Raw genomic sequence first — 20093 nt, forward strand, 5'->3', positions numbered from 1 at the left:
CATGATTATGGTGTCTATGTTGATGATGAAGCCAGTCACAGATAAGAACCTTAAAAATGAAAATAAATCAAATTAATATTTACAAAAATTGTTGGATGTGTTCATTATTGGAACAACTCATGTTTATGTAATGTTTAATGTTTTGTGATGATTATTAAAATGCCAATAAACCATGTTTATAATTTTTTTTTTTTTTTTTTACAAAAATTGGCATTGAATACTTCCATTTGCAAAAATAGCTATACCCATTTATATGTCATTCTTTTGTATTATATTTATGTATATATTAAATAATAATCTAAACATTTCACTTTATTATTTTCACATAAATCACCTCAATAATGCTTTATATACACTCTAGGGAGTATCTATGGGGTGGTGTTTATTCATTTTAAGAATGGCATTTAACTGTTTTTGCAAATGAACTCTACCATTATCTCACCCTTATTGCCTGATTTCACTATATTGTAGGTGTACCATGTAAACAGAACACATTTCTGTCATAAGGGTAGAAAACCCATTTGCTCTAATTGAAAACAACTCCAGTAACACCAAACTCAGCTTTGCTGATTGTTATATCCGACAAATAAAAGGCGCTACTTACTGTACTTCAAATAGGTGTGGAATTAAAACCAGTATGCACTTACCCGATATACTTACCTGATATAGTGTTCAATGTAATAATAAACATGTGATTGTCACGAAATCTGTATGTAAAAAATGATTGAGAAAAATAACCTTGCTTAAAGGGATAGTTCGACATTTTGGCAAATTCGCCTATTGCCGTAATCCCTATAGTCATATGAGTAGGTACATTACCTTTAATTGTCAGTGCGTGCTGTTCTGAGATCGGTGGGACAGAGCTGCCCGCTGAAATGGAGGTGAACGGTACAGAGGGGTATTCCAGGTAGGAGGTTCAACAAACTCTGAGTCTCACCTTGAACTCTGAGTTGATTTACCCTGAGATGGGAAACTCTGAGTTAGGCTACCGGTTCCAGAACAGCTGATCTGAGTTAGTTCAGTCAACTCTGAGTATGTTCACTCTGAGTTAAGCCGACAATAAAAAGCCATCATCAATGGAGCTCCGACTCCACGATTCACCATGGCAACAGGTAAATAAAAGACAGAGCCTCCATTTTAATCCAGTGGATGTAGCTATATTAATGCATGTGTAGCAGACGGTGCACGTTTATCTTTAAAAGAAGAGCCTGAGTCAGAGTGAGGAAAATGTAAATAAGTTAACCATAAAGTTAATAAAAAAGTTTTATTCAGTGTTGTCCATTTATTCATCATTTATCAGACTTACATTTCCTTAATGAAAATAAAGTGGTGGGATCTGACTGTGTATCAGGCTGTAGATACATTACATTATATTAATAGGCCTATATTTGTTCAGATTTAATCTGATGGGGAAAAACACAGGAGGCAGCAACTGAAAAATAGGAAGATTTAAAACATATAGGCTAGGCTATAGATCAAAGACATAAAGACATGACTGTAAACTCACAGTCTGACCCAGTAATAATATGTTTGGTGATTTACACTTGAAAAGATGTTGAGGTTAAAATACATAGTTTTTAAAATGTTGGACATCAATCAATCAATCAATTTTATTTATAAAGCCCAATATCACAAATCACAATTTGCCTCACAGGGCTTTACAGCATACGACATCCCTCTGTCCTTATGACCCTCGCAGCGGATAAGGAAAAACTCCTCAAAAAAAACCCTTTAACGGGGAAAAAAAAACGGTAGAAACCTCAGGAAGAGCAACTGAGGAGGGATCCCTCTTCCAGGACGGACAGACGTGCAATAGATGTTGTACAGAACAGATCAGCATAACAAATTAACAGTAATCCACATGACACAATGAGACAGAGAGAGAGAGAGAGAGAGAGAGAGAGAGAGAGAGAGAGAGAGAGATGCAGGACATTATTTAAAGTAATAATATTATAGTTATAGTTCTGGCTACTGTGGTACAATATGTTGAAAGTATGTATTAATATCTGGCAGTATACATGTGTGACAATAGTCATATGTGTATAATAACAGTAGAAGTATGACTAATGACTAATGATAACAGCAGCAGCAGCAGGAGGCATCTGGCAGGACCACGGCAGCAGCACAACCACACACGTCACGCTGTCCAGGCACCGCTGCGATATGAGTTAATCTGAGAGACAGTGGAGCACAAAGGCTCCGGAGAAGAAGCCGAGTTAGTGACATCCAGAATGGCTGAGTTAGCAAGATGCAGAAATAGAATATGAGAGAGAGAGAGAGAGAGAGAGAGAGAGAGAAGGAGAGAAGGTGCCCAGTGTATTATAGGGGGGTCCTCCAGCAGACTAGGCCTAAGTCAGCCTAACTAGGGGCTGGTACAGGGCAAGCCTGAGCCAGCCCTAACTATAAGCTTTATCAAAGAGGAAAGTCTTAAGTCTAGTCTTAAATGTGGAGACGGTGTCTGCCTCCCGGACCGTAACAGGAAGATGATTCCACAGGAGAGGAGCCTGATAGCTGAAGGCTCTGGCTCCTGATCTAATTTTGGAGACTTTAGGGACCACGAGTATTTGTATCTTGACTCAACAGCATTCAGTGACTTTATTTCAGCTATGAATGTAGTAAATTTAAAGACAGTGAAATGCTGCACCATTGCTCACTCAGAAATATTAACATAATCCCCAATATTAGGCTATAGGAATTATGTTCCATCAGTGCGACCAATGACATCAGTGATGGAGATCATTAGTCATTGATACTACGTGTCTAAAGCTTCATACCGATTTTTAAAATTTAAATAATTAGACCTACACATAATGTGCAATAAACATTTCGGAGCTGCTCTAACAGACTGACAGTCTGATCCTTGTGCACAGTGTTATAAAAAATAATAAATATAAAAAGGACAGAGGTTTGATTCTGACCTGAGGGTGAATTCTCGCTGTGTAATATTTGAATGTTAAGACAAAAAACGATGTCCAAAGAAATGATTGATGTGCATAAATTCAGTAACTTAAGACAGTCCTGAGTAACAAACTAATATCCAGCAGGATTTAGACTGTGACGGACGTTAAATCTCCGCTAATTAACGCGCTTCAATACAAGCTTTGACACGGACTGAATGAATGAGGAAATGAAACAGCGTGTAAGAGGGAGGAGACAGAGAAAAACTCAGGGTTTATTGAAGAAAACCTGCCAACAAGCAGGTTAGGTTCACAGACTCAGTTGCCATGGTGATTGACTCAGAGTTTGATTTACCTCTCTTTCTGGAACTGAAGTTTCCAGAAAGAGAGGTAAGTTTCCCAGAGTTTCCCTCATTTCAGGGTTAACATACTCAGAGTTTTCACTAAACCTGCTTTCTGGAATACCTCCCTCAAAACTAATCAAATACACCATCAAATGACTCCAAAACACTCTAGTGGACAACACATGGCTTGCGCATTCCCCACGCTATGAAATAATAATGTATAATTAAATAACATTACGACACATGAAGCAAATACTCGGAACTACTTTCTTGAGTAAACCACTGAGCAGTAAACACAGTGCTGTTGTTATTGCTTGTAGCCATTTGTGGTATCGTCAGCTGGACGCAGCAGAAGGTTTGAGGAAAGTTTACAAGTGTTTTTGTAAATCATGGTTTACACATGCATTATAAAAGTTTGCAGTAACAAGCCGAAGACATGGAGCAAAGTGAAGTTTCACGTAGTTTCAACCAGTAATACGGACAGGATGAAACAATGGCTATTTGTGCTGGACATCGATCCCAACACGCCTGTGGAAATGGTCCGGAAAATGTTTGTGTGCTCCTGCCATTTTTTACCGGAGGACTACGCTGAAAGGATGGAGCACAGAAGCTCAGGAATGGTTCAAACGCTTTTCTTGAAAGATACTGTCATACCATCTGTCGGCATCACAAAACGAGCAGACGTGGTAAGTGATCGTTGTGTATTTTGCTCAGCAATCTCTCTGCTGTAACGTTACCTCCATGTTGAGTAACATTAGCCTACAACCCAAGCATGGTAAATAAGGCTAAAATGCAAATGTTGTGGTTATGTTATGGATAAGTGCTTGCCCAGAGCATATAATGAAGTGACTGGCATTACTTCTCATTGTTGGGAATAAACAGACTGCTAGGGAACATTTTATGTTGTTGTGGTGATTTATGAGTGTGGAGTTAGCATGTTCTCCCCGTGTTCCGGTGATTATTTTGAGGCGTACTCTATATTTATATTGCACAGGTGTACCTAATAAAGTGGCCAGTAAGCCCCACATTTACACCACCGGCTCTGGGTCTCCCCTCAGCCCCTGGTTGCTCGGCAGCTTCAGCCTCTCTTCTTGCTCTCTCTTCTTCCAAAACCTGTAACTCTTCCTCTGTATATTCTGGCTTCTTCTCAACAAACTTGTTGTTTTGATGATGGGAGTAACTGCACTCAATATACGCTGTTTGAAATCACTCCGCCCAGCAAGTACTGTATGTCTGGAATGTAGTTCCGGCTGTGCATTTGGCTTCAAAACAACTCTGTCTCATAATATTACATTATTATTTCATAGCGTGGTGAATGTGTAAGCTACAAGTTGTCCACAAGAGCGTTTTGGAGTCATTTAATGGCGTATTTGATTAGTTTTGAGGGAGAGAGGGACCTGTACCATTCACCTCCATTTCAGCGGGCAGCTCTGCCCCACCGATCTCAGAACAGCACGCACTGACAATTAAAGGTAATGTACCTACTCATATGACTATAGGGTTTACGGCAATAGGCGAATTTGCCAAAATGTCGAACTATCCCTTTAAGACACAACGTTTTGGTAATTACCAAAAAGCTTTGCTGCTGCAAAGTTTCAATAAAACATGCTTTAACATGCCGATGACGAGCCCCGTATGTTGCTTGGACTTCTTAAACACTGTAGGTCTACTGTAACTTCCTGATACCCACCCAAACCTGATTTCAAGTCCTTCATTTTTCTGGAAATAGAATATGAGAACAGACAACAAAACAAAAACCAAACTGGAACATCAAATAAAACTTATCAGAATAAAGAACTGAATGTTTTACTTACTTGCTGAGAAAGATATATCTCTCTCTCATATATGAGAGAGATAGAAAGAGGGGGGTGTAGAGAGGGGGGGTGGAAAGAGACAGAAGTGGAGAGAGAGAGGGAGGGAGGGAAAGATGGATGGAGAGAGAGGGAGGGAGAGATTGACAGTGGTGGAGAGAAGGGGATTTTTTTTTTTAACCTCTTGGAGCAGTAAAGTGGTGTTCCATCCTTCATTGCCAGCAGAGTCAGGTACAGCCAGACTTCTTTCAGGAACTCTGATGTCCTTGCCCAGCTGAAGGAACCCAAAGGCGCCTTAAAGCCTTTGGCGCGTGGATTTCAGCTGTTCATGACGTTGAACAAGCGGTCAATCATCTGAAAAACAAAAACTCCCATATTCAAATAGGTTTAGCCATTACATTTACCCCTAACCACACAATAACTAAAATTAGCAAGGATCAGAGTGTGATGTGTTTGCTTGTGACCCTGTTGGCAGCCTGCCGACCTTCTTTTTCTTGGACTTCATTTAGTTGTGATATGTAGCTCCATTTTACTTGTCCTGCAGAGCTCAAAATGGGGCTGTATGCCTGCAACATGTTCCTGGCCAACTTGAGCATATGATAAGTCCATCATTACATAAACTCGCTCACCTGTCGAAGGGTGAGGGAAATATGTAGTCAGAGCATCCGAAGACTTCAGTTGCAGCTGGCATTCGAGCATTGTGCACATGCTGATATTGGTTGCATGTCCATCCATTGTCACACACAGGACTTTGATACCCCGCTCATGCAGTGCCTCTAATGCATGCACCAGCAAAAACTTCTGAGTTCTTGGTTTCAATGAATTTGTAAGGAAGTAGGCAATTGGGGCCTTCCAGTGACCTAGCAGTCCAACTACCATGAACACAAGGGCCTCACTAGCCACACTGGTTTCCTCTGTGCCGTCAACAAGATCCACAGCTGTCAAGTCTCCTGTTTTGGCCGCGAAACTACCCTATTTTACCCCTCTTTCCCGCTGTCCTCCCGTATTAGTATTTTCCCATATATCTCCCGTATTATAATAGCCTATAATAATAAAAAAAAAAACATTCCTCTGCCTCTCCAAATTGAACTCTGTCACTAGCCTCGCGAGGAGTACAGGAATACGGCGGAGGCTCATATTGCTCTGCGGCGCAAGATAACGGCTTACCGGCGACAGAGAAGTCTGACTCCAGGTCCAGTAATTTCCTCTTTCGTTGGTGTCATGACTGCCCAGTAGTACCTGGACAACCGAGCCGTGGCGGCACACAGGTATGTGGCGTGTCAGAGGAGAAAGGAGCCATTCACATTTCTCTGTTTGTGACAGGTAACGGCCCACAAACCTCACCGCACTTTAGGGACTGTTCTTTACTTATGGAGGGACTTGCAGGGGAGGAGGGTGGCTGGTTGATTTTTATTTTATTTTTTTATTTTATTTTGATCCCCCCATGTTAATCACTTATTGATGCTGTTTTTGAAGTATGAATAAGTCAATAAGTAATTTATTCCATTGAAATATCATTGATGTATTATAGAAAAGTGATTTATCTTTTTATAAATGACAAAAGGCACATCTGGTATCGTGATACTACTCAGAACCGTGATACTTTCACTGGTATCAGTTTTGCGGCGGGTGCCGAAAAATTTCCCTTATTTTCAAATCCAAAACTTCACAGGTATGCCAAGATCCACAAAGCCAGACATTGTCTGAGTGTGGGAGTTGTACTGAACTTGTTTCCTGATGGCCATGGCATCCATCATAAGACACACTTGACTATATTTTGCCTGATTTTCCTCTCTTTTTTTTTGAGCATATCCAAAAAAGAAGTATTTAGCCCAGGCTTGCCATTGACAGAGTGCAACCACCTGTGTATAAAAAAAACAGTGTTGTACACTATATGGCTGATGCAGAACTATAACACAATTTGTAAAGGTTGGAGATGGGGAGTTTACCTTTGCAGGGTGTGAGGATGAGGAAGTGGGATGTGCATGGTATCTCTCAAGTAGCTGTACCCTTTGGGCCCATGCAAGTGTAGTGTCAGAGCAAACTCCCTTTGAGCCGGAGTGTAAGCATGGTGCTGCTTTAGGAGTTCTATTGGAAGATCTGGGATATAAAGAAAAACAGACTGAACAATTTGGTATTTGATTTCAATGAATGCATTATGTTGGTGTGAATGACCGTTTACCATGTTTGCACTGCAATTCAGATCAGAAATCTGGTCTGTAGGTAAATGTCCTTGTAGTCTGATTTGTTATGTACTGCCAATATGAGTCCAACCTACCAGAATAGTGGTCAAGCTTTAGCTGGAGTTCCTCTGAAATCATAATTTTCTCTCTTAACTCATCTACCAGTGACGCCACAGTACTTTTAGTCCTTCTCTCACGATACTTGGCAGCACTATTCAATACAACTCCAAGTATGCTGGAAAAGTCCCATGGATTAAAAAAATGCTTTCTTTCACTTGCCAAGTTTGTTGGAATTGGCAGTTCTGGAACGACAGACACAGGTACAGGATCATAACTTGGGTCACAGGCCTGTAGAGATGTTCTGGTTGACCTAGCTTTATTGTGCACCTTTACATGAAGCAAAGGACATTTAACATCAAAGTTTAATATCAATATCCCAATATCCTGGGTGGCGGGATATCTTAGTTAGTATTAAGGATGCCAGCTTGGAAATCCCTCGTTCAATCCCCACCACTAGCATACATACACTGGCAGTCGATGTGTCATGACCATGACACTGAACCCCAATTGCTCCCTGGGCGCCTTAATGGCAACCGAACTTTATCATTAAGCACAGGTGAATTTCCCAGAAACTGGAATTTATTTGTTTAACTTATTTATTCATGAATTTATGTATTTAATTTATTTTATTTAAAAGACTTATCTTTTGCATCTCATTGCTTGAAAAAGACAATTACTCTATTCAGATGATCTGGAACAGCAAAACACTGAAGGGACCACACCTTCCTTCAAACGGACAGTTTGTCCAGTTCTGTCAAAATCTTCTGGACAAAGCTGTTGTGTCACTGGGCTTGAACTCACTCCTTCGGAGAACTATGGCCAACGTTCTTCTTGTTCCTGGTTCCTTTGGGAACCTTTGACACAAAAACAATGCCATTTCATAGTTAGGTTAACTAGCATGTAACATAACGTGACGTTAGCTAGATGTAAAATACGGCTAGACATCACAGACATGGACACTCGGTAAGTAATGTTAGCCTAGCTATCATTCAGCAAGTTAGCAAGCTATTCATCAGTAAAAAAGAACCCAAAGACATGATCTGCTGCTTTTGTCACACTGTCACTTTCAAGATAGTATCATAAATCATTATGACTGCCAGTGCCACTGATCTCGACTGGCCTCCACCTAGCTCTGTTGAAAACAACACCTATATCACAATGTTTGTTTATTTCAGCTCAGCATTCCATGAAAATGATAAGCAAACTTAGCGCTCTGGGCTTTTAGTACTACACTCTGCATCTAGTTATTGGACAACCTGATAAACAGACGCTAGTTAATTTGGATTGGCAATCACACCCCCTCCACCATAATGTTTAGTACTGGACACCCCCAGGGCTGTGTGTTCAGCTCCTTCTTGTTCACAAAATTGCATTTCCAAGGATAGCAAAGGCCGAAATTGTAAAGACCTCATATTGCAAGGAAATCAACAGTGGTGCACAGAAAATAACTTATTGCTGAATGTCGGCAAAACCAAGCAGCTGAGCATTCATTTTAGAAAAATGGAGAAAGAGATACACATCTCCATCTAAATCAGTGGAGCTGATGGAGCAACTTACCAGTCACAGGTTCCTGTGAATCAGCATCACGGGGAAACTGACATGGTCATCATCACACATCTCCAACCTGCAAAAGGAAAAGCTCAAAATGGCTGTATTTCATAAGGAAACGTGAGAGAGCAAAATCCTTGCCTTTTGTTAACTCTTACTGTTAACTTTTACAGAGAAGCATTAAAAACCATCCTAACTGGAAACATTAAACTGGCATGGGATATGCATGCTCTGCAATGGCTGGTACACTGGTACCCATCTATCCAGCATCTGTCATACTAGCACATAATACTGGCAAGGTGAGGTGCCTGTGTAGAGCCCAGAGGACAGCAACAGCCTGTTCACCCTGCTACCGTCTGGCAAGCGTTTTTTCTGCTGTACCATCAGACTACAGAGCAGCTTTTTCCTCAGGCTGTAAAGGACTCTGGGACACCAAACCATCAGCCATTATTCCATGTTGGGCCATCAGTGAGCATCTGGCAGCTGAATCAGCATCAGAGCAGTGGTGCCCGTTAGTAGGAGAAATTCCTCTGATTGGCAGTTTAACTCATGAGAAGAGAAACGGAAGAGAAGAAAGCAAACAAATGGCTAAAGTCAAGAGGGAGTGAGATTGATTTAAAAAACAAAAATTAGCCATTGAGCTTTGTAGCAAAAATAGTTTGTAATGGTTAATGTTAGAGTTCGCTAGTGCACAGTGAACATCATTTGTTCCTTTAACTTTGGGTTATGTTGTCAATGTGCTAAGTGGCTAACTAGTGTCTTGAATCTGTCCTGAAAGTCTTCTGGTTTCTCTGTTTGAATGATGAAAAGGCTACAGACTACTGCCACCTGCTGGGTGGAGAGTTAATTCCTCTCAGAGGTGCAGAACACCCATGCAAGTAGGCAGTTGGCTGTAGTCTTTGCGGTGTATTCAAGCACATCTTTTTGGGTGAGACACAGGCAACTTGAGGCGACACAACAGTTGGCCTTCCTGGCCAATACTTTTTTGATTAGGGATGTCCTGATCCAGCTTTTTCACTTCCGATCTGATACCAATATTACAGCCTTGAGTTTTGGCCGATACCGATCCGATCCAAGCGCGTATTATACATATTCACTTATTTTGTTATCAGTCATGTTAGAAAAGGTTTGATCAAGCAATATTACTCTAACAAGAACAACTACTTAATCGGGTTAGTTAGAATGATCCACAACAGTTGGTATGAGAAACTGACCCGTTTATTGTTAACAGGGTTAAATAAACAAACTTTAAACTTGAACGTTAACATTAAATAAAAAATATAGCTGGTTTGCTTTGGCCCCTTAATAAATAGAAAATAAATCAACACAAGAAATCTTTAAAATGTCTAACATTGAAATTAAAATAGCAGCAAGACTCCACACACTTGTGCTTTGGCCCCCTAATAAATAAAAAAAAAGATTAACACCACAAGACATTGTTGACATTTAACAAGTGTCAGTGCCAGCCTGGTGTACAGGCACACAATATTGTACAACTGTTTAAACAAGCAATAGTCCATCCATGGCTCCAATTTCACTAATTGTGCTCAAAACAATGCCATCAGTGCTCTTTACTTAAACAGTAAGAGTGTAAAACAAATAAATATATCACTCTCAAAAAACCAGAGCAGAAAACAAATAGTCAGTCAACTAAGTTGACCGCTACTCTTCCTACCCTTCCCTCCATGTGTGTCCGCCGTCTGCATGCTGGCCTGGTGGATTGATAGTAAGTGCTGGAGCAGATCACTGGAATGGACTGCTTGAATCGCGGAGGGCTGGGCTGAGCAGAAAACCTGGATTGGTCTCCGTGAAAAACTGGATCAGAGTTCTTGGATCGGCATTTTTCCATGCAGTCCGATCCGATGCCGATGCACGTTTTTTGCTAATATTGGCGGCTGATACCGATCTGAATATCGGATCGGGACATCCCTATTTTTGATGTCAGTTTGGTGTGTGTGGGCCTAAAGACCCATCAACTCCACCTCATCCTCCACACTCTATCATAAAAAATATTTTTGTTGGATTTTGTTTGATTTTGTTTTGTATTGTTTTCATATGTAGCATAAAGGGACTACAACTTGCATTTCCTTTTACAACCCCGTGTTGTAGAATGACAATAAGTGAACCTTGAAAGTAAACCCTTTTAGTGATTATGTGATTCATTGTTGATTTTAATGATCTTAAATTATAGCTGCTTCATAACCACATGCAACAGACAACCAACTCAAAAATGTTCAGCTGACAATGAGTAGGGTATGTACTTTAGTATTTGAGGTCCTTATGGACACAAAAATCAGTATCTTCACTACGAATCATTTTTAAAAACTTTCTCAGCTTCCATCATTTGTTTGGACTTAATACTACACCTTGCAAAACACACATATTGCCAGTAATGCAGAAATGAACCTGTTCAATGGTATGACATGGTGAAGTCCTGTAGGCAGGGTGTAGAGAACAGCCTTGTGAGTACCTGCCCTGCATATCAAGCTGTCGGGTTGCCAAAACAAATGTGAAGACAAACAGCTCAAATTCTTGCCTGTGGGTGAGCAAGATGTGTGTGTGTGTGTGTGTGTGTGTGTGTGTGTGTGTGTGTGTTTGAGAGAGAGAGAGACAAAGAGAGAGCAAGAGAGGGTGGGGCAAATAAGATTGCTGTACAGTAAAAACTATTATAAGTCTCAGTGTTGTGGGGAGACCGAACACCAGATTAAGTTTTTTCAAAAATCTGACGGTTTTAATAGGAGTAATGGGAGTGGAGACCCTTTTTCTAAAGTCCTGGGGGGTCAAACAATAGTATGTTTAATACTGAGGGAGAAAATGCCAGTAGACAGAGAGCAGGAAAAAAGGGCTAAAATATCCAGACCAACCATCGTGGGCCTGATTTATAACCACTGCAGGCTTGACATGTGCATTCACCACTTTCTAAGCATAAATTGGGGTTATAAAGTAAAACTTGATGAGAAATGTATGTAAATTTAGGGAAACTCTAACCCCTGCGTACGCACATTTCAGAGACAGGAAAACTGGCGACAGAGATGGTGAGGTGGTGAATTTAGGCCAGATTATGAAAAAATTAGATGTGCCAGAAATCATTATACATATAATGATTTCTGACACATTTAAATTCACCTCATACACGTTTCTTATAGATCCACTTCATAAACATTCAAATGCAGCAGTGTTATTTGTGTTTGTACCAGTGAGCCAGAACTTTTCCATAAGCACATTTTGATTGAGAAAGATATTGCACCTTAAATCTCAAATCAATTCCTGCTCAATATTTCATCACCATCACATTCCCCACCACCGGAACGCAGAGAAAAGGGTCGGGGCTTGACTAAATGCTGCTGATAGCCTACACATAGTCAGCTGTGGAAAGCACAGTGCGCAGGCTGTGGCAGGGGACAGGATTCAGGAAAGTTTGGCTTTCCCTCACCTGATAATAAGCATGAATATACAGTCATTTTTACCTCAACCAGGCTAACTGATTAAATTAACCTCATCAGTTGTAGAAATCCAAGATAACATCAAACAGCACTGAATAACTGCAGTACACTGCATCAACAGTTGGCATTAATCTGTAAAATCATTGCAGGGAACACAAGTGTGCTGTCAGGCACACAGAGCGCACTGGAGAAGTTCTGGTACTCCGCCTCTCACCCGGCACATCCTCACCACCTGCATATATGGACTATGCAGGGGTCTGTTTCAGAAAGGAGGTTCAACAAACTCTGAGCCTAACCCTGAACTCTGAGTTGAGGAACTCTGAGATGGGAAACTCTGGGTTACGGGTTTCAGAACAGGTGATTTCAATCGGTTCAATCAACACAGAGTTTGTTCACTCTGAGTTAAGCGCGTGCACCACGACTTTATAAAGCCATCATCAATGGAGCCCCGATACCACGATTCACCATGGCAACAAGCGACAAGAAAATGTCTGCATTTTTTTACTCCTCTGGAGTTGGATATTTTAATGCGCTCATACAGCGAATTTGAAGCTGTTTTCAGGAAGAAGCTGCAGCAGCGAAGGAACGGAAGTCGGCGTGGGAGAAAATTACTGCTCGAGTCAATGCGTAAGTTTAAATTTATTTTATACATTTATGCAATCACAATAATATTAGGCTACAGATGCAAACAGGTGGAATGGTGTTAAAGCTAAAATTTAGTTCACTTAGATGCAATCCCACCTCATTATTTTTCAAGTGAAAATGTGCTTGAAACAAGTGAAAATTGTCCAAAAACAAGTTACTTTTAGGTGTGATTTGTTTTGACTAGAAATGAGACATTTTGACTAGAAATAAGAGAAATATTCTTGGTATGATTTTGAGTTTTTGCAGTGTGATGCTGTCTGACATTTTGAGACAGTCAATCCACCTGCACATTAATGCTGTGAATGGACTTCATATTGACATAGTCTCCTTCATTTTGTGAAGGAGCAATGATGGGAATGTGGGTTCCATCAATGCACCCTATCACACCGGGAAATTCTGAAAGAAATTAAAATGACTAATCCCAGTCTGAGGTTGCAGCACCATGTCATTAACTGAATATGATTTATTATCATAAATTTTAACTGATTTCTACATCATTCACCTGCAATCCTGTGGAGCTCCTCCTTGATGAGCCTCACAGGTTTATGTCCAGGGAACACAACAAAAGAGTTTAATAGACGTTTCAGAGCTAGGGGCACTTTTCTCACGGCTCTGCAGACAGTGGCCTTACTGATATTTTCTGCATCTCTGATATTATACAGAAAACTCCCGTTTGCAAAACAAACGAAGAGCAACACAAAGAATCTGGGTAGATGAAAGTGCACGTCCACGGTTGGTGACGTTGGTTATGTCACGACGGATGAGGTTATTATGGATAGGCTAAATGATGGACTGTGATGTGAAACGGTACCGTTCAAAAAGAAAATGTTCTGAAAATGATAATAGGCTATGTCAGTTCTGGGCCTGTGAATAATCTCCCAACGAATGTGTAACTCCCTCCTCAGTAACACTGCCTCTTCGTCCACAGGGTCCTCCAAGAACAGACACGCCATGGTCGAAAAAAGTAGATTTAGCACTAGAACACACTTTAGGATCCAGCTTTACCTTGAGGACAGATGACCAAACTCGCTGAAACCCGCGCGACACTAAACAAACGAATGAATGAATCACACTGCGTGTGTGGCGTAAGAGGGAGGAGACAGCTAGAAACTCGAGGTTCATTGAAGAAAACCTGCTCCCGACCACGTTAGGTTCACAGAGTCAGTTGCCATAGTAACTGACACCGAGCTTCAGTTACCTCACTTTCTGAAACAGGCTGGAGTTACTCCGCTTTCTCTGGTTTAAGTTACCTCCCTTTCTGAAACGGAAAACCCAGAGTTTCCCTCATTTCAGGGTTAACAGACTCAGAGTTTTCACTGAACCTGCTTTGTGAAACGGACCCCAGGTGTTTTTTTGTTTGTTTGTTTTTTGCATCCACATTTAGATCTGATTTTTTTTTAATGTCAGGTAGTGTCCTGTTTGATGACCTCACTGCATTTCAAGCAGCAGCAACGTGTTCCCACTTGCTGCCTTTTCTTTAGTTTGTGACCCCACTGCCCACCAAACAACAGGCTATGTGCTTTCTAACCTCCAGCTCACCCACAAGCACCTCGATTTCTGCATCAGGAATATTTGTTTTCTTGATTTTCCTCTAAGTCATTGCCATGAATTACCATAAAGAACCACTGATCATGTCTAGGCATCAGCATTAATGAGGTGTTTCGCATTGACCATTTCTGGTTAAATGTGGGTGTGTAGAGGGCTAAATAAGAGGCTGCTCCGTGTTCGGACAATGCCAAGTTCATTTGAGATTTATAAAAGAAAACTGTGTGCTGGCATGGTTTTATGTTTCAGAATATTTTTAGGCATACGTACATTTCCTCATTTGTATGTATGCAAACATTTAGAGCGGATTCTCTGCAGAGTTTTATAAATGAGGCCCTTGATCACTAACCAAATACTTCTTTTAAAATCCAAGTCTGATGGGCTGGTGCATGATTTTGAAGGTATAGCAGTATTTTCTAGGGTTGACATTTCACTGAAGTGGGTTGATATAAATATGTTGTTGTATGTTGCACAACATATGTTGTTGGGGGTTGTTTTCATATTTTTCTCTATTGAAATGTTGCAATTTAATAGTTGAAAACATTATTACAATAATCTAAATGTGTATTTGGGACAAACATTGTAAAACAGCTCAAAGAGTCCGTAGACAGTTTGAATAGCTCACTGCCCTTCAGAAATGTAACATATTATATTATATTTCAGCAACTAGTGGGTAGCCAACATCGGAGTATGTCTGAGTGTATTTATTTGTCAGTGTAATTGGACCAATAGGAGCTGACTCTACAAAACATTAACTTTTTTTCTTTTAAATTGTCAGGATTTAAATTTCTCTACATTTAAAGGTTATTGGTAGAGTGATGGAGTGTGAAGTGGTCAGGTTGAGAGTCAGCAACCCCAAATCTGAGGCCATGGTTGTCTGCTGGAAAATGATGGTAGATGGTTGCTCCCTCTGGGTTGGGAGAGTTACTGCCTTAAGCGAAAGTGTTCAAGTATCTTGGGGTCTTGGGGCGTCGGTGGCTTAGTGGTAGAGCAGGCGCCCCACGTACAAGGCTGTTGCCGCAGCGGCCCGGGTTCGACTCCAGCCTGTGGCCCTTTGCTGCATGTCACTCCCTCTCTCTCTCCCTTCACGCTTCTCTGTCCTATCAAATAAAGGCTTAAAAATGCCCAAAAAAAAGTATCTTGGGGTCTCTCCTCACAAGTGAGGGTACAATGGGGCGTAGATGGATAGGCAGTTTGGTGCAGTATCTGCAGTGATGTGGCCACTGTGCTCGACCTTCATGGTGAAGAGGGAGCTGAGCTGTAAGGGTAAGCTTTTGATTTACTGGTCCATCTCTGCCCCCAATCCTCACCTATGGTCATGAGCTTTGGGTGACCAAAAGAATGAGGTCACAGATACAAGCAGCCGAAATTAGTTTCCTATTAAGGGTAGCTGGGCTCAGCCTTTGAGATAAGGTGAGGAGCTCAGATATCCGGAGGGAGCTCGGAGTAGAACCGCTGCTTTTTCATGTCAAAAGGGGTCAGTTGAGGTGGTTCGGGCATCTGATCAGGATCGTCTGGCCTGGGAATGCCTCTGGATCCTCCACATGGAACTGGAAAGCGTCAATGGGGAGAGGGGTGTCTGGAAGGATGGATGGATGGATGGATGGATGGATCATAGAGATATGGCCTTTAACTGAAGAAGATGCGGCAGAGAACAGCACCCAGTAGTGTACTGTACCATGTGGCAGAACAAGAGAGTACCAGTACATCCAGTCACATCTATCTTCTTTACAGCTGTATGCACTGCACTGTTAATGATGTACCATCTCTTTCTTTTCTTTTATTTCTCCTCATTGAACTCTAAACTCAAAATAAGTTTTTTAAAGGGTTGCTGTAGACAACAGTGTCCAGTGCACAATATGTAATTTCTGCTACTGGGGGTCTCTGAATCAAAACAATTACAAAATTTTGATGACATTGTGAATTAGGGGTGTATCTTATCTTGTTCTCTTGTTAAGCAACCACCATTTCTTAAGAAAATCTATCTGATGTGACCCAGGCAGAAAAAGATGAGGAAATGTATTAGGCTAATTCACGTTATGTTTAGTCACATTTATTCATATTATCTATATTTATTCTCATGAAATAATTACAAGTAATGTTAACTCATGTAACATTAAATTGCTAACTTACCATTAGATGAGTCTACCCATGCAGCTCTTATGTGGCGAATTCAATCAGAAGGTAGCTCAGCTCTGTTATACGTGGTCAAAACAATCACACTAAAAGTAACATTATAAGGGTGTTGAACGTTGTTCAGTAGGGCTGCAACTAATAATTATTTTCATTGTCAACTAATCTGTCAATTATTTCTTTGATTAGTCGACTAATCATTTTATTGAAAAATGTGTTAAAATGTTGAAAAATGTTGGTCTGTCTCTCCCAAACCCCCAAATTATGTCATATAATGTCTTGTTTCGCACTCACGCTAAAGGGTTTTAGTTCAGCATCATGGGAGAGTGTGTAAAGCTGCCAATATCTGAACTTAAGAAGCTGCAATAATGGTATTTTGGTGTACTTTTATAGTACAACAAGTAACTGACTCAAACAGATTAGTCGACTACTAAAATAGTCACTGATTATTTTAATAGTCGATTAGTAATCGATTAGTCGACTAATTGTTGCAGCCCTATTGTTCAGTGTTTCCCACAAAAGTAGATTCTATTATGGTGGTAACATTAGTTGACTGGGGGTGACACTGGCATTCATTTAGCTTTAGTAAGGCCTAGTTATCTTCTATAGCAACATGAATTAAGCCAGCACAAACCCCAATGCTGAGGGATCCCTCCCTTGAAAACCCCTACTCCCTGCTGGATCAGCAAACTTTCTCTTGCTGTTGTTACACAGGTTAGACCCAGATCTGCTGCTGGCCACCAGCCCGCTGTGACTGGCTAAAGTGGAGTTGCTACAAAAGGTAACTAAAGCTAACTGAAGGTCCATGTCTAGAACTGCGGCTTGCTTGCCTCTCTGCCAAATAGTCTCCCAGAGAGGGGGAGTGAGGCAGAGGGACTGAGGGTTGCGCTAGCTTGCCAATTCTTGACTCATTTATGGTCTGATGATAACAGAGAGACAGCAAGAGTTGGATGTTCTGTGCACACAGCTCTAGGATGAAGATTAGATTTTACCAATTTTAAACAGTAAAAAAAGGAAAATCAAAATGTTGCAGCCAATGCTGATAATGTGGCAGGCCACCACAAAGAAATGTATGGGTGAGAAATACTGTATTTTATAAAATAACATAACATTACTATTTCTATAACATTACCCTACACATTAGCGTGGTGGCTGGCATGTGGCACTTGTCGTTGTAGCACAGGATAGTAGGGTTGGAGCGATATACCACTTTCAAGGTATGCCGTGACATGAAAATTGATGGTTATCATATGTACATTTGCTTATCTATAGTAAAAAATGCAACTGGATGGAGAATCTCCCCTTTATTTGAGTTATTTTCAAAAGAGAGTTTTTGCACACACTTTAATTAACAAACTGGTTTCAAGTTTCAATTATAGTAATAAAACATTTGTTCAACCAAAAATAATCCTTTTGTTTTCATTTCTTTAAGGGTCATTCTGACTCATAATAATGACTGTAATACTGTGATATTGTGATGACCATAGTATTTTCTAAGATGGTTATTGTACTGAGAAAATCTCATACCGTTGCAACCCTATATTGTAGTAAAATGGATTTATATTAAAATAATAATAGATTAGGTATCTACTGGATTACAGTGTTGCAAAGTATCATACAGTTAATGATAAAATGATGTGTGGTACCCTCTGCCTGTCCACTTTAGTAACTAGCTACTAATAACAGTGAAAAAATAAAGCGGTAGATTGATTACACAGGAAGGTTAGGGTAAGGAGGTGATGGGGTGGTGGCCTGGCAACAATAAAAAGACACAGCAAGCATTTTTTGTTTGTTTGTTTTTTGTTTTTTTCACTAGTGGCATTCAATTTTTAAGAAAGCCAGTGCAGTGCACCTCACATTTTGGAAACCTGAAAAACTCTTTCTGCATGATTGAAGCCTTACTGTTACTGAGTAAAATTCTGTGGCAGTGTAGGTTTCACAATGACATCTGGAGTTTTCTGTGTTTCCCAGGAAGTTACAGCAAGTAGAAGGTGTAAAGGTTATATGACGCCTTTAAGGGGCCTGCAAATTAAATATACCATTACCTTGAATAAAATGACAGATTTCTCTGGGTTTGAACATTGTTAGAAACATTAAAGATAATTTAGGTATAGTCATTTTTTAGAAAGTTTAATGCAGAAATGTTATATATACCTTTTAAAGACCTGAGTGATACTATACCTAAAATACCTAACTTTTGATACCCTCACACTCTGGGTATAAAAACTTTGTGGGGTCAGCTGAGGTCATATGTAGAGGACAAAAATCAACACTTTATTAGATATTTAGAACAACTTTATTGCAGGACCAATGCATTTTGCACCTTGTTGTTTTATATTGTCCTTGTCTTCTGTTTATCTCTTCGCACTTTCATGTATGTACTTCTTTTCTGTGGTTTTAAATGTAAAGCGTCTTTGAGAGCTGTAAAAGCGCTGTATAAATAAAATGTATTATTATTATTATTATTATTAATAATAATAATAATAATAATAATAATAATAATAATAATAATAATATTTTGACTTGTGGCTTTAAGTACAACAAGTATTTTGGAGTTCTAAATACTACAAGTGTTGCTGGAGTCACGCCTTTGGTAGGCTATACCTCTCTTATCCATGCATTTGGTAGTAGGGGAAGTTGTGCCAGAAACACAGTGACAAAAATCCTTCCACAAAATCTGACATCTTATCTCATTTGCTCCCAAGACTGATGCAGCCTGGCACCCTAATTAGTTACTGCTGTTTTGGCCATGAGCTTTGATTCTTGAAGTGTTTTATTGTTCGTTTATAGCAATGTATGTTTCCAAATGTTTGTTCTTTGTAACTGTTTTCTCAACACTCATACTCTGTAGGCTACTGTGTTAACAGGATATACAAGCAAGAGAGAGCTGGGAGCTTTAACCCAACATCTTTACACTCAGTCCATATGAATCCATTTCAGTTTTTTTCTCTTTACCCTAAATGGGAAAAAACAGTCACTTTGTGGAGTAGCATTGAGGTTGTATAACAATGCTATCTGAGTGACTGAGGGTCACAGACTGTAACTGATTCCACGTCCAGCCAATGATTCTTAATCATGTGATGTGACGTGATTTTCTCAGACTTTACTGAGACAGCTGGACTGTAGCATCATCAGTATGGTAAGAAATGAGCCGGTGAAGTAACCTATTCATGTTTGAAGAGCAGAATCATTCTATGATGGAGATGGAGAGATGTGTACCTATATCACATAGGCCTATTACATTCAGTGGTCATGACTCTGTGGTAAAGGTATCAAATTAGGCTAATAATAGAAATGTTCAAGTGATTCTGTAGGGTGAAACACGTCACTGATTTTGACACTTTACTACTGTGGATGAGTTTCTCTGCAGCAGAGGGATTTCCACACCATAATGATGCCCAGGGCACGTATTACTCACGCATTCTGCATGTGAAGATCCTCACGTACGCCTGGTGCTGTGTAACTAGGGTTCTAAGCCCTCAGC

Source organism: Epinephelus lanceolatus, chromosome 18 (genome assembly GCF_041903045.1).
Source record: "Epinephelus lanceolatus isolate andai-2023 chromosome 18, ASM4190304v1, whole genome shotgun sequence".
NCBI lineage: Eukaryota > Metazoa > Chordata > Actinopteri > Perciformes > Serranidae > Epinephelus > Epinephelus lanceolatus.